Source organism: Condylura cristata, unplaced genomic scaffold (genome assembly GCF_000260355.1).
Source record: "Condylura cristata isolate star-nosed mole 26May11 unplaced genomic scaffold, ConCri1.0 scaffold00036, whole genome shotgun sequence".
NCBI lineage: Eukaryota > Metazoa > Chordata > Mammalia > Eulipotyphla > Talpidae > Condylura > Condylura cristata.
In genome coordinates, this window is record NW_004567137.1 from 8,647,775 (window position 1) to 8,664,244 (window position 16,470).

Here is a 16,470-nt window from a genome sequence, read left to right on the forward strand (position 1 = left end):
TTTTGGTTGCTGAGTAATATTCCATTGTGTATATGTGCCACATCTTTTTAATCCAGTCATCCACTTTTGGGCATTTGGGCTGTCTCCATGTCTTTCCAATTCGAATAAAGCAGCAATAAACATGGGGGTGTAGGTATCTTTTTGAATCAGTGTTTTTGTGTCTTTTGGGTAGATACCTAGAAGTGGGATTGCTGGGCTGTAAGGAAGCTCCATTTTAGCAGTTTGAGGAACCTCCAAACAGTTTTCCATAGTAGTTGTACTAGTTTGCATTCCCTCCAGCTGCTCATCTCCCTTTTAAGGACACTTCTGACGGCACTCAGTTTCTGCCTCTACCACCCAGGACTACCTCCTATCTTAAAATTCTTAACCACATCTGCGGTCTTCCCACCAACCTAATCCGGAGATTTGGACATCATCTGTGCATACCTGGGGGCCACTACACAGCTTAACTTGAAAATAAAAGGGGGAGAAGGGTCCCTTATAAGCCCTTATAAGACCCTAAAACAAAGTGTCAGAGAGCAATACTCATTATCTCCTTTTCTTTAAATTCATGATCTAGTTGAGTTAGGTACAAAAGCGGTTCCTATAGCTGTATTCTTCCTGTCCCAGTCCTGACTTTACTCCCACAATCTGCTATAAGTCACTATCTTAGTTCCTGATATCTTTTATTAACCTTAGCAATTTTATACAGAAGATCCAAATTCATGATAACCAAAAATGTAGTTTACAGAAGGAAAAAGCACCTCAGTTACAGATGTGCTTAAGAGACAAAACAAATCAACCTGTCAAATCTTTCTTCTAAGGTAATATGAACACACTAGATATCATATAACAGAGTATACCCCATAACAAAGTATCATTTCCCAGAAATGTTAAAGGTTTGCTTGCTTTCTTTGTTCCAATTTGTGGCTTCATAACAAACACTCACACTTCATCATAACATTTGCCACTATTGCACATAACCACTGAGAGATGCTTTACAGTCACTGACAACTCACTTCACTTAGCTGTGTGTGTATGTACTAGTATTTCTAAATACCTGACCTACTTACTATTGGGATAAAATAATTTGTTGTTTTCTTTTAAGATTACAGATACATGCTTTGAATCTACCACTAAAGGAGGAATTAGATAGTTTAGATAGGCTATCTAAAAATAATTGAAATATGCAATAGAGTAAAATAAATAATTGACACACAGTACAAGAATTTCAATTTACTGGCAATTTTTTTCTTTTACTAATTGGTTTCTTACTCATATCCCCTGTATGTCTGTAATATTTGCAATTATCTTATACTTTTCAAATATTAATAAAGAAAATGGGTACAATGTGATCTTGTTCCATATATCCTTGAAAACACCCTATGAGATAAAAATTGGGTTAATGTCTAGATTTACAACAGTAATGATATTAAATGTCTATTGTTAATATCTATACACAGGTCAACTGTTTGGTTTTGAAAAAAGTGCAAGCTTCCTTATTAACTCCTTAGGGAAGTGAAGAAAAGGTACTGAAAGTGAGAACATCTCTGACTAACCAGGAATAGCTGATTAAGCTACCAATGTGCACATCCCTATAACTGCTACTTGTTTATATAAAAAGATATTGCACTACATGCTAAGATTAAGGCATCCGTCTCCAGGATGAATTTTGCCGGCTAGATGTTAACACCGCAATTCTCCTTTTCTTGCCACAAGCAACTTAACCTCAAAGGACAAATATGCCCTAAAATACTTATAAAATTGCTTTCATGCCAACAAATCACACTTCTTTATTGACTCAAACTGTAATTTCAGAGATTTATTCTTAAAGAAATGTATACCTTCAAGGAAAATGTATGCTTATATCCCAAACATTCTTTCTGATAGGCCAGGGCAAAACAAAAAACAAAACAAAACAGAACAAAAAACAAAAAAAAAAAACCCAAACCCCCAAAAACCCTCCATCATAATTCATCAGAACTGGGAAGGAAAACCCCAAAAGTATGCTGGGCAGCAGACAAGCTCCTGACCAGGCACAAAGAGAATGGGGGCTGATTCTGAATTCTGATCCAAAACTTATTCCCAGGAAAGGATCCCCACTAAGTTGGTGTGTGTTTGTGTGCATGTGTGTGTATGTGTGTGTGTGTGTGTCTACCTGTATTGAGCCACACAGATCATTAAGTTCTTAAAAATCTTGCAACACAGCCCTCCCTAGTGGTGCATCGGGTTAAAGCACAGCACTGTGAAGCTAGCCTCAGCCACTGCAGCACGAGTTCGATCCCTGACTAGGGAGGTGACCCTGGCAGACCTTTCCTGCCTCGCCCACTGCTCCCCTCAGCAGTGTACTTTGTCAATCTTTCTGTTCTGCTCCTCTGGTGAATCCTCTAACTTGCCCCTGCACCTCTGATCTGTACCCCAGTTCTGTATGCACAAATAAATCTTTAAAGAGAAAAAAATCTTGTAACAGTAACAGGATTTTACATAGATCTTTTTCATGAAAGATTCTCTAAGTGGTATATTCCACATGTAGTCCTTTACATTTCAGATAAAATGGCTTCTAAATCATCCAAGTACCAAATCTTGGTTCACTAAAGAAATGGTCCTTATCTCCATTCTCAGAGGCTAAACAAGAGCAACGTTCAATTGCAAAGGAAGCTGAGGCTAGGCAAGCAAGCCCATCTTGGGCTTCTAAGTAGCTGGGTATAGGAGTCCTGGTCTCAGATCTGTGGCATCTGTACTCCTCTTGTTAGAACAAAGGACATGTATGTCTGCTCATTAAGTTAAAAACAAGGAGGGCCACAGTTTAAATTAGCTTTAAATTGAACAGAAATTCCAGAAAAAGAGCCCAAGCTGGTAACCAAATAAACCAAGTCTTCAAAATCGAATCCAAACTGTTAAGCCCCTACAGTGGGTAGGTGGATCGTGGAACAGCCCACAAACATCTCACTCCCACACAGAGGCAGAAAACTTGCCACTCAAGACAGTGAGGAATAATGGCCACCCCCAGCTGCCCTGGCAGCACTTAGCAAAATGGGGAAGAGACAGCACTTCATGAAAGAAGAGAAAAGTTTACAAACCAGTGGGCTGATTCGTTGAAGAATCATCCTGAGGTTATTACATTACATGGTAATTCAAGCTCACCCCTCAGCCCACCCGCTCCGAAAACCTGTGACAGACATGGCAAAGAGAGCAATGCGAACAATTAGTCAATCAAAAGAAACAAAAGAAATTCTAAAAACCGTACAGCAGAAGGTGTCCTAAGTGCATTCTAATATTAAGCTTCAGATGGTGGGAGGAAGCTATTTCTGTGGGGAGATGATGTAAGGCTACTGTTGCTGTTATTGTTTTTGCTTTTATTTCTGAACTGCAGTCCTTACTTTTTAATACTCAGGTCCACGGCAAATGAATAGGTTATACGAAACTGAGAAAGTGTGTGTGGTAGGCGAGGCAGAGGGGCTGGGACATGAGGCTTTACTAGTCTCATGTGAGAGGTGCCAGTCATGAATGTGTGATCCTGATCACATAGAGAAACATCAAGACAAACCAAAGACCACAAATCCCCGAATAGGATTCCAAAACTCAGATGTTGAGCTGTTTAAGCAAAAGGTGGTGAGAAGAGCTCAGTGAGAAAACCTTTAGTTGGGAACTCCACTGGAAAGGGGGACAACCTGAAACAGAGGGATGATTCTGGGTACCACTGACACAAAATGGAGGCTAACCTCATGTGAATTTGCTGGCAGTCCAGCAAGCTTCTATCTAGACCTTGATGAACAAGCCAAGTCATGTCAATGATTTGGGTTAAATAATGAGACTACAGACAGCCTTGTGCTGCTCACGACATTTGGTCAATGAGCCAAGTATACAACACAGCTCTGACATGCATGAGTGCGTAGTGGTACACCGACTAGGTATGTGAAATTATACACCATGGCATTCACACAATGAGCAAATACCCAATGATGTCTTTCTCAGTGACACCCAGAGGTAGCCCAGTCATTAAGTAACGCAGGGCTCTGTAGATACCTGATGTACCTACTTAAATCGTTTAAATTCCTAAGATCTCAGTACACTTAAAAGGTATAACTGACACTTAATGAACTGCACAAATTAAAAGGGAACAATTTTGACATAAATTAATTTATGAAGTCAATACCACATCTCCTTGTTTCTCGTTACAATCTCTTCCCCCTTCAACCTCCTCCCCTGCTCTCATCCCCAGACAACCATTAACATGTTTGTGCCACTGTAGATTAGTTTACATTGTGTACAATTTTATATCAATGTTCAAAAAGCAGGTAGTCTTTGTTGTTTCTGGACATTTCACTTAACATAGCTCTTTTGAAATTCTTCTGTGTTGGTGTATATATTCATTGCTAGTTCATTTTCATTACTAAATAATAGTCCATGGTGCAAAGATACAGCAACTTGTTTCTCCATTCTGTGAAGTATTTTCATGTCATTATTAACTAACTGACCTTGAATTTGGCAAAAGTCTGGGTGAGAAGGAAAAGTACTAGAGAGAAACCCAAGAACAATGGTCATGGCCTTAAAGACACAGTATTGAGGTGCTTTCCAATGCTAATTCCCAACCACAGGTTTAAGCTCTGATAGCTGAGTTAATGTCCTACTAACAGGCTACTAAATTCACTAAACTTTCACTATGTGGACTATGGAGTTTCAGAGTTCTTGGGTACAAGTAACTACAAGAACTTATGACATTCAACACAGAATTATTTACAGTTGAAGGAGTGCCTTCAATTCCTATTACCTGCATACTTACGGAGATAACAAAATAGAGCCTAACAATTTTAATGTATTTCTTAAACAAAAGTATGGAAAAGGCTTTGTGTTTAAAGAATGGAAATTTTCTTTTTCCCCCCCAATTTTAAAGAACGGAAATTTCCATAAACTCTTCAATGACATGGACTGAAAAAAGCTGCAAAAGAAAAAAATAAACAATTTGTTCAACGAATGTCAAACTGTTCTTCAGGCACTGTTGTTGAATCTCCACCAATTTGAGGGTTTGTATTTTCCTAAATGTAATTTTATTTATTTTACAATAGTTGTCTAGTAATAAAACAAATTTGAGATTGATTTTTAGCCAAAAGTTTTATTACTTTGTTAACCTGCTCAAACACATCTGGAATATAATGGCATTTAGAAATTACGCTATAAAAGTACTATAAACAACTGAGACTTGAGTATTATGCACATATTTTATTTTAAAAAATATACAGATTACAAGTATATTATTATTTAACCAGTATACTTCTGTTAGTCTGGTATTTTAAACAGGATGGATAGCATTCTGGAAAAATTTTAATACAGAATGTGTGTGGAAAAAAGTGTGGAAAGAAAATTGAGAGAAAATATGTACTGGGCCTTGAGACTGAGGTTCTTAAGATAAAATCCAGTTCCCCTAAAAGTAAAAGAAAAATACTGACAATTTTGCTTCCTATCAAAACCCAGACATAAGGGAAATGAAGGCACCTGCCTGCACTGCTACACCTGGATGAGAGTGCTGTCTGGCAGCACCTGCTTTCCACCCCAAACCATGCTCAAAAAACTCACTTGTCAGCCTTCCTGGTGGTACAATGGGTTAAAACACAGCATTGCAAGCTGGCTGCAGCCACTTCACAGTAAGTTTGATTCCCAGCCCTGAAGGTGACCTACATGGCACAGCAGACCTCTCCTGACCCGCCCACTGCTCCCCTCAGCAGTGTACTTCATCGATCTGCCTATTCTGCTCCTCACTCTGTCTCTGGTGAATATTCTCACCACCCCTGCACCACTGGCCTGTACCCCAATTCTGTATGCATAAATAAATCTTTAAAAGATAGGAGGTTAAAAATATGAATTATATATATACACACATATATATGTATATATATGTGTATATATATGTATGTATATATATGTATGTATGTATGTATATATATATATATACACATATACACACATATATATATATAAACTCACTTGTCTCTTGCTAGACGTAATCTGGGAGTAACTGGAAGAAAGTTTCACTTATTCTTGTGGTGTCCCAAGCCCCTCAGAATGCATCACTGCCTACACTTGTAGAATTTGGGGTCTTTGAAAATGTAGTTTTAACTTATGCCACTATGACTATCACCTCATCTAAGCATACTTTTATGTTCCATTTGCATGGTAATTCTAATTCTTCATTTCAACGCAAAATAAGCAAAGAACTGAGGCAATTTTCTGGAAGATAAAAGATAACCTGTAATTTTCCTCTCACTTATCCAACTATTTTAATACAAGGGCTCATATTTAAATTATCAAAATGTTTGCAAAATGTTTAATATCATGTATTGTTTTTTGTTTTTCTGAAAGTAAGTAACATTCCAGAGGAAATTAAGTATGAGAATGAAGTACTGTACAAGATGGGGAAGGTCATCTCTCTTATACACAAGCCTTTACCGCATAGACCCCATTTTCATGGAACACCACCTGGGATCTTTAAGTACTGCTGAACTTCCTAAAAGGAAGGAAAAAATATTCCTTCCTTGGCACAAGTTCAATTAAATTAGGGAGTAAACATACTTAATGATTTGGAAGAGAACAAAATATACAGGTGTGAGTTTAATCTTGAGAAACCTGGCAAAGAAACTGCCATTTATAATTTTTCTTTTCAAACTCTTCCCCTCTATATTTCTCACAATGTTTTTTTAGTAGATCTTCTATTGGTTATTTATCTTCTATTGCAGGTCTGTGATGAGAGGTAAATGGGACTAAGTACATAGAGCAAATTAAGTATAAAGTATAATTCTGCCATGAAACTTTCACGATGATTCAGTCTTAAATATGGGGAAAGCATTAAAGCCTGTTATCTTTTAATTACATAACATACTGGATAATACGTGTTTCTCGTGAAAAATAACTTCTAACATCACAGAGGAAGGATTTACACATTTCACGCCTCTAAAATATTTTTAAGAAAGTAAACTTTGGTAGGATTCTGTGAAAGCAATTCTTGTCTTCTCCCACAGAATCTATCTGTGAATGATTTACAGTCCTCAGGAATCTTTGCAATAGTCTAAGAAATAATCTTATTACTATGGAAACCTAGAACGAACTTCCTATTACTATGGCAAAAAACAGAGGAAACAGAGGAAAAAAAAAAAAAAAACAGAGGAAACCAGCAGCATTCATACGCTGCCCAAGGTCATGCAAGTGAGTCAGGTACACGTGGTAAAGGTTTATCGAACACTGCCACCGCTAAGCGCTGACTCTCCTGCTTCATGAATAGCTAAGTTCAAGTGTACACCCACCTCCTTCTCATGTGCCAGTCCTGGAAAATGGCACAGTGGGGGCAGCTCCCAAAATAAAGATATTTCAGGAAAGCATCACATAATTGCCTGGCATTTGAAGGTGCTAAGCTTTCAGTATTCTCTTCCTGTTCCTCCCACCTCTCCCCCCACCCCCACATCATCTTCTAGAAGTCTTTAAATTTCCCATGAGGAAAAACATACTATGGAAAATTCATGTTTTTCTTCAAATTTTCAAAATATACCACCACTGATTTCAGGCAGAGTATGCAATTTTGACTTCCCTGAAGATCTGGTTGCCAAGTTTATTTACTAGAGACATTCAAAGTCCAGATCATTATGAAATAAAAACCTCCCTCTTTAAGTTTGTGGTAAAACAAAAACATGTTTGTAACAAAAATCACAAAATATTTAAATAAGGTTATCTTCCTAGCAATCAGCCTGCGCTGAGTTTGAGAGAATTAAGAGAGTCCCAAATGGCAAACACTTTTGGTAGCTAATTCAGTAACTAAAAATGGAACAAATACTAAATGTGAATATAGATAACTGTAACACACATTTTATAAAGTGCTATTATGAACACTTTGTAGAATGTTCTTGATCTCATTTTACTTCTGAATATTTTAAGTGACCAATTTATTACAAAGCCAACTTACTTCTGAACCATCCAGTTAACAGTATGCACAGATCACCCCAAGATCCTCTTCTCTGGTTCTTTAAATAATTCTTTTGTGTCTACTACAGAGATCTTACCTACTATTTTGTACAATGTGGTCTAGAATTGTAAAGGCAAAAATTACAATTTCAAGAAAATACAGGGCAAATAAGCTAAGCCACAAACACACAGATCCTGGTGCCCCCCAAACCTCCCCCCACTCCCCCCCAGCACGCAGCATTATTCAGCACTGCCAAGCAGGTGAATTTTGTGGAGGGAGAACACAAAGGAGTATTATCATAGCAATTTATGAACTTGTCACCTTAGATATGTCCTGAAAATACTTCAAAAGGAGAGAGATTCGGACAGAAGGAACAATTTTTCTCCCCATCTCAGCTAAGTTACTTGCTAGAGAAAGCTTGAGCTTAGTACCAAACCAGCGGTAGATATAAATGAAGACACAGCCTTGCAGGAATAACTGATAGATCAGAATAAAATAGATTTAAGCAGCTAATTAACTCACCAAATAGCCCCTGGCTAAAAATCTGCACTCTTCTTTGTCTCAGGGCTCTGGCGAGTTACATGCTCTCCACAGGATGATGACAAAGGGCAATACCACACTCTCCCTGCGCTCACCCCCAGCCGAACACACTGCAGACTCGAAGAGTAAGAACTTGGTGTGAGCATGCTCAGTGTCAGATTTAAATAACTTGGCGTGCGATGGCCTACTTCCACACAAACTCAGCGGGACGCACGTTCCACCAAAGATCAGCAGCTAGTAACCAAAGGAAACTACCAGGCCACTCATTTGCTTTTAACGTCAAGCTTTTGTGGTTCATGTAACTCGATGTGATTGGAAACGATGGCTTCTACACTTTTATGAAAACAAGTCCTTTAACCAGTTTCAGTATTTCACTATGTCAACACTTTCAAGACATCCAGAACTTCCCCACAAAAGGAAATAGGACCACAGAAAAATTAAGTAAACTATAAGCCGTGCATATTCCCTTTTTAACTCCTTATTCTGTCTACTTTCCTCTTCAAAACAAAACAAACAAACAAAAAAAGCAATCTGAAAACTGCCTAGCAGTGTTTTAATTTCTCTTTTGGAAATATTAGTAAACTGAAACATTCACTGTTTTTATTAAAAATGTCTGCTATCTTCAAACTCTAGTAATAGGACTTTTCTTACATATAGATTACATATTTTATAATAGAACATATGCTTATGTAACTACAGACCTCACCCAAAGGACGATAAAGCTAAAAATAGGATTTTTGTATTTCCAAGAACACCCTTTACAAAAATCTACCATAAGTTTGCACATGTATATTTATGTTATGAAATAACTAATCTGCCTGGCTTGTGGAGGAAGATATACTATAGAGGCCCTAGAGTTGTGCCTGACAGGAAAATGCCCCCTCAGACTATTTCAATCTTCCAGAGACAGAAACCTGGTGTTGCAGACACAGCTCAGCCAAACCAACCAGACAACTCTTCTTCAGCAGCCATTTCCCAGTTTCATGTGGGCAGACAAACAAAAAGAAGTGTGCAAACCCTGGAGGCACAGCAAAGCCCTGCCAGAAAGGAGCCCACCCACCTCTAAATGGGGCCACATGCTCAGATTTCCTGTCTTCACAACGCTCTCAGCTACCTTGGTTGCTTCCCTGCTGCAAATGACCGATCCTTCTACACGGAAAGAAGACTGACTTTGCCTTGCCTCTCCTCCCCACCCCAGGACAAGAAAAGCCTAGGAAAGCAAGACACACTGGACGGATGATAGGAAGGAATTTCACAGCAGCAGTAAAGCAGACTCTCAGAGACGGTGGGATAAGATCATTAAAAGGTTCAGAAAAATTGTAAAAAAAAAAAAAAAAAAAAGGTTAAAGAACACCTTTTCACAAATAAAGAAAATTACTGAGACGATTTTCTTTAGCATTCTACTAAAGCAACTCATTCTTATTGCCAAGGACTGTTTGGTGCAACTGCAAGGTGCTGTCTGCTACATACACATTCTATCTCTAACAAAAATTAAAAAGCCCAGGAAAGGAGGAGCACAGAATAAAAGCTATTGCTGAGCAGCACAAACACACTGACAAGCCTGTGCTTCTCTCGTGCAGCACCAGAGCCACACGAATGTGTTCTGTGTGGTGCGTGCATCACTGAGCACATTGAAGGGACAGCAAGCTAAGAACTCAAGGAAAGCCCCAGTGAGAACTGCAGCTTCTCTCCTGAAATCCATCACATCAGCTTCTGATGCATAAAGGTTTATAGACAGCATTCCTGAGTCACAGCTGGTAATGGGTGGCGGAAGACAGGAGGTCTGGAGTCCTGCAGAGCTCAGAGGGGAGGGGAAAAGCATTCGGATTATGGGAATTAGGGAAATGTGTGAGGAGCAAGCTATCTGAAGTGTGGACACCGAGGCTCTGGCCAGAAAGGACAGGGAAGCCAGGCTGCAAGCAGGTCGGCCAGTGAGGACACGGGATCTTGTATGCAGACCAGAGAACTGTGGTGCTGGCGAGGTGAACGCCAAAAAGCTTAGGCTGTCTACACCTGGGAGGTGGGGGTGGGGGGTTAGGAGGAGAAAAAGAAGACAATTGTGTGGGGCAGGGATTCTGATGGAGATTTGGAAGCAGGTGACAAGCAGCACTCTCTGCCCTGGATAACGGGAGGATCCAGGTCATGTGTGAAGCAGAATGAAAAAGGCAGCTTTGGAAAAACAGGCCATTTCATTCTATTGACTAAGTGTCTCCCTTTTCAAATTCACTTTTTGAATTCTTCCATATCACTTAATTACTCTTTATCGTGAACGGCCTCTCTCCTATACATTCAGCTGCAGCATTCTGTTTTAAAATTGAGGTTATCTTGTAATTACATAGATTGCTCGATCTCAAGTAGAGGCTTTGTTTTTTAGGAAATCTCTGTCATCACTAATTTTTTTAGTTCACTTGCTTACCCATACTCTCTACCTACAAAACCTGGTAAAATGTTCTCCCAGTGTGACTCTGATCAGAATGAAAGGCGTAACCTATCTATGACAAATGAGCCAGCTCCAGGCTTCCCACTGCACCTTCACTCCATGAGTGAACATACATACCTGGCATTTAACTACAGAGGGGAGCACAGGATGGGAGAAGAGAAAGGTATATACCTTACATTACAACCTGTAGTTGTTTCATTTTTTTTTTTAACTATAGAGTCATTATGGTTCTCATTTGGATAGCTGGAAAGATACAAAAGCAGACACATTCAGGGGCCAGAAGTCATTAGCACCCTTTTGTGAGGACCAGAATTTCAAAGACGCTTTCTAAGTGACTGTGCAGTTCCTCTGGTTGAGAGCGACTGCTCTGGATACTGCCGAAGGACAGGGAGAAGCAGACAAGGGAAAACCCATGCAGGGACCTGGGGAGGAAGTGTGGTAAGGATGCAGCGACCCGGTCTGACTACACATCAGGAGATATTTGAGCAGGATTGCCAGGATGGATGAATCAGAGGCTCAGCTATAAAAGGAGGACAGATACTTCAGTAAGAGGAAACAGAGGAGAAACATACAAAGCATGAAGCCAGGGCAAGTGCACAGACAGCTTATAGACATCAAGTAACTGAATACAGGAATTAACAAACATACCACTGCAAACATTTCAGAGACTAAATCTTTTTAAATAACAAAATGACACAGTGATTTCTACAAGTTGCTGGAGGGAGGGAGGGCCCAGCAGGTGGAAAAGTGCTCTCATAGTGACAGGGGGCTGGTTTAGACCACGGGAACACTTAGTTACTAACCAAGCCTGACACCACAGATATAAAGGGCCCACAAAGAGGATGCACTTCGGGGGGGGGGGGGGGAGCGCTGAGTTTAGACAAGGAGAGGAAATGAGAGAAGAAGTACAGGTGGAATTTAGAGTCTTGACCGCCACCTGGGGATACCTCATACAGGTAGAAGGGAATAATCCTCTGGAGTTCACAAAAACAATTAGATTAAAAACACAAAACAAAATTCACAGTAGAAGGAGAGACAGTGGATAAAGACGAGCAGGGAGGAACCACCTGCCAGCAGTGACAGCCAGGAACTGAGGAGAGAAACGGCAAGGAGGTGCAATTGGCAAGGACAGAATGGTCAGCAGAGGGACGGTCAAGAGAGGCCAGCAATTTCCCCACTGATGATCTACAGCCCCAGTGAAAACTGTCTTAACACTGAGTGGAATCAAAAGTCAACCTAGAAAAGGCTCAGAGGTGGCTGAGTCCCGAAGATAAACTTAAAAAATAACAAGAATTGGGCCCTACCTGGTGGCGCAGCGGGTTAAAGCACAGCACTGAGAAGCTAAAGCCACTTCAGCATGAGTTCGATCCCTGTCCGGAGGTGACATGGCGAGGTAGACCTCTCCTGACCTGCCCGCTGCTCCCCTCAGCTGTGTACTGCATTGAGCTGCCTATTCTACTCTCTGTCGCTGGTGAACCCTCTCACCCATCACACCTCTGGCCTGTACCCCAGTTCTGTATGCATAAATAAATAAATCTTGAAAAAAAAGTTTCTATTTAATTTTATTGAGTTAAGCTGTCCAACATCTAGTTAAATGAAGAACTCAATGATATTCACTATGTTTTATAGGTTGTTAAACTATCATCACACCCAGTATTAAGATGTTTCCATCAACTCTAAAAATAACTTCATGTCCCATATGCAGTCAACGCCCCAAGTCCCCTCCACAACCCCCGAGTAACTAAGTCTCTTGGATGCAGAATAGGTCACAATTTAGAGGCTGCTATTGCCACCCGTCGCCACTTCCTTCTTTGGGACAAACAAATAACAATCCTTGATAAAACCCAGCAACAATCACAAGGTCCAAGGAGGACACCACAGAATTTGTTGGTCGAAGATCCCTATTTGCCCTGCTTTTCTCCTTTTCTTTTAAAGAAGAAAAAGAACTGCTTTTCATTTTTTAAAAAAGTCAATCCTGGGCCCTCTCTGATGGCACAACGGGTTAAAGCGCAGCACTATGAAGCTCTCTGAAGCCACTGCAACATGAGTTCATGTGCTGACCCACATGGTGTGGCAGACCTCTCCTGACCCGCCCGCTGCTCCCCTCAGCAGTGTGCTTCGTCGATCTGCCTGTTCTGCTCCCCGCTCTGTCTCTGGGGAAGCCTCTCAACCCGCATCTCTGGCCTGTACCCCAGTTCTTGTATGCATAAATAAATAAATCTTTAAAAAAAAAAAGTCAATCCTAACAAGTGACAAATTTAGGATTTTTTTCCCCCTTCCAATTGTGTAACCAAGCGAGCCCTCAAAAGTGTCTGGTGAGGATGTTTCACTCATAGCAGGAGTATAACGGACCAGGCGAGAAAATAATAATAATAATGAACAGCCATATACCTGAGACATTTTATGGGGGTGGAATGGGGAATGGGATCAAAAACAGTGGGAGAGGGAAATACATTGGACTGTAGTGATGGCACACAAGTGATTTGGTGATGGGAAGCACACGGGGATTACAACTGAGATGGAAAAATGCACAAAGTGACGTAAAAATAAACTATTATATTATTTTAAAAAAAGTGTCTGGTGAAAAGAAACAGTAAAGTAAGAGACCCTATAAAATCTGAGGTATTTATCTGCAAGAGTCAGGGGCAAAGGAATTAATTCTGTATAATAACTAGCCACTGTCTGGCCAGAAAAGAAAAACCCAAACCTGTAAATTTTAAAACATATTTTCATAAAATAAACTTAAATATCTCAGTGATTGTTACTGCAGCGATAAACCCTTGGCATTTACTAAGCATGTGGCAAGATAATGAATAGACCTAATTATACATTATTCTGGCGTTCAGGCTGTCTCCTGCTACTGGCAATGCCTGACTATTAGAAAATCTCTAGTGCTTTATTAAAAATAAAAGGAAAAAAAAAGCAAATGCAAAACATTTTTTGCTTCTGAATAAAGATATTACAAAGAAAAAGGCATTTAAAAATACCGTGTTGCATAAATGACAAGAAACAAGGAGAGCGGGGCGGGGCTGTTTTCTGCTTTCCACTAAGACACAGAACAGTATTTCTTAATCTGCCAAAATCAAAATAGTTCATTTCTTCTCCCATTCTGCCTTAGAATAATCTTACTTGACTAATTAAGATATTAATTTAAGTCTTACAGGAGTCTGCAGCCTTGTAAGGGCAGTGCGTTCCCTTTGTTCACGGGCCCCAGAGCTTAGGGAGATGGGGCAGCTCTGCAGCAGACCTGCTCTCCCCACCTCTCCCCCCTCCCCCCACCTGCCCATTGCTGGGGACACAGCTGCACAAAGCTGTGCCCCCCTGGGGCTTACGTTCTCACTGAAGAAACCACTGAACAAAGAATACATGAGACAGCCGAAAGGGTGCGGCAAATGACAAAAACCGGGCTGAAGGACAGCAAGAGCAGTCACGGGAGCTGCCAAGGAGGTGATAGTGGGCAGAATGAGGGGCACCCAAGGACCCCCAAACCTTGCATACTCCAAATAGTTTCTTCCATCACTGCAGAAAGACAAATACACTCTTAGTGTGTATGATCTTCAATGGAAAAGAACATCATTACAGTTAGTGTGCAACAGAGAGAAAACAGTTTCCAATTAAACAGCCAAATGACCCGTCCACTCCTGGGTAAATGTCCAGTCAAACAGGACTGGCCCAAAGCCTGCCACAAGCCTGAGGCATCTTACAGTGAGGACCCACAGGAAAGGGAGGACAGAAGGGGCCAGAAAACTCAAAGGAAAAGAGCACAATCAAAATACAAGCCAAGGCAACAGTTGCCACTGTCGGCCTCCCCACGGGTCTCTCACCTCAGCTCTGTCTCTTTCAAGTGTCTCCTTCCATGTCCCCCAAGTCCCTGGCATAAGAGGCAAACACCGCTGCTTCACATGTCTGTGTTCCACGGCCCTCCCCAATCTTCTTGCTCCATCTCTCTCTTTGCTTCTTCTTCCTTCCTGAGTCCTTTCCCCAGTCTGTTGTAGACAGACACCCCCGCCCAGCTCCACTCTTCCTAAGGGTGGGGCAGGGAACCTGGGGCCTTCCCTTCCCCGAGGAATACACTGTTATGGAGGCACATGTCAACCCCCACCAGTGGCATAAGGGGGAGAAGAAATGCAGGTGGAGGGGACGCAGGCATGAGCCGATGGTCAGCCCATCGAGGACGAACAGAGAAGGCCTCTGTGAAGAGAGGGGCATGGGCTTGATGAGGAAATGATCAGGGAAGGAGGTCTGAAGGATGACAGATTTGTAAGCTACAGAAGGGACACGTTGCATTCTGGTTCAGAGGCTACAGGAAGGCACAGGAAGGTTGGAACAGGATGTGATTTACATGTTTACATTTTTTTTTTAAAGATTTATTTGTGCATACAGAACTGGGGTACAGGCCAGAGGCTCAGGGGCAGTGAGAGGCTTCACCAGAGACAGAGCGGGGAGCAGAACAGGCAGACAACGAAGTGCACTGCTGAGGGGAGCAGCAGGCGGGTAATGAGAGGTCTGCTGCACGATGTGGTCACCTCCGGGGCAGGAGGGGATCGAACTCAGGCTGAAGTGGCTTTAGCTTCTTAGTGCTGTGCTTTAACCTGCCGCACCATAAACCGCTGCACCACCAGGGAGGGCCTACATTTTTACATTTTAAAAGCAGTTTCTGGCTACAGTGTGGAGAATAAAGGATCAAGAGCCCAGGGGGAGGCTGCTGCAACTGCTTGTGAGAGAAGTGGTACTGGCACAACACGGAGGTGAGGAGAGACAGCGATGTGGGCAGATGTCCGCTCCTGTCTGGAAGGAAAAGAGCAAAGTCAAAGGAGTATGTGGACTGGACGGAGCATGTGTCCAGAGGAGCAACTGACCCACTGGCGGGTAGAGGGCTGGAGGCGAGGGCTGAAGGGCGGCAGCTGGCTGCTCCTTGTGGTCACGGGCATTAGCCCTATGTGAGGGCAGTGAGTGGAGGAGGGCGAGAGGTCCAGGCCGGAGGAGGAGATCTATGGGTGACTGCGGAAGTGAGCAGGGAAGCCCAGAGATGAGTGAGGCCAACGAAAGACCTGTTGTGTCTGAAAACGCCAGCTCCTTGCCCTCACGAAGCTTTCACTTGCCCAGAGAAGACCCAACACAAGCACGAGCAATGAGTGGACTGTCGGGTGAGAGGAGGAGGGGTGAGAGTTACGGAAAAAAGAGTGAGTGGCAGCTTCAGGGGTGTGGCAGGGAGCTGGAACTGTCTGGATGGTGGTCAGGTGGGCTTTCTGCAAAAGATGAGGCATGGCCATAGAGTCAGGAGGGCCCTGAGGTAGGAAGTCAGGCTCACTGGCCTAGGGGAGGAGTAACAGCAAGGGGACAGTGTGGCTGGCCCAAGGAAAAGAGCCAGCAGAGCGGTCAGAGAAACTGCGGCAAACCCAGAAGCCTATGATGTCACAGACTCCAAAGGGAAAAGGGGGTCAAGGACCCAGTCGACAACCATTTGGACCCACTATGCCGGATGTGGCCAAGCAGATGAGGACATTGAGAACTGAGAGGTCCCTAATGCTGGAAGAGCAGTGTGGAGTCAGGGAGGGAGGGA

At 42.0% G+C, this 16,470-nt stretch overlaps 1 protein-coding gene across 10 annotated transcripts in view; it reads right to left on the reverse strand.

The window, feature by feature from the left end:
* Positions 1-16,470, reverse strand: part of PLEKHA5 (pleckstrin homology domain containing, family A member 5) — a 213,310-nt gene that overhangs the window by 121,140 nt on the left and 75,700 nt on the right. For 3 of the 10 annotated variants that reach the window (XM_012732837.1, XM_012732827.1, XM_012732826.1), the window contains exon 1: positions 8,450-8,494. The exons of 3 other annotated variants lie outside the window; for them this stretch is intronic. The gene's annotated coding sequence lies outside the window, so the exon portion shown is untranslated. Of the gene's footprint in view, positions 1-8,449; positions 8,496-16,470 lie in introns of those variants that run through there. 4 more of the 10 variants (XM_012732832.1, XM_012732830.1, XM_012732833.1 and 1 more) reach the window with 2 other exon arrangements.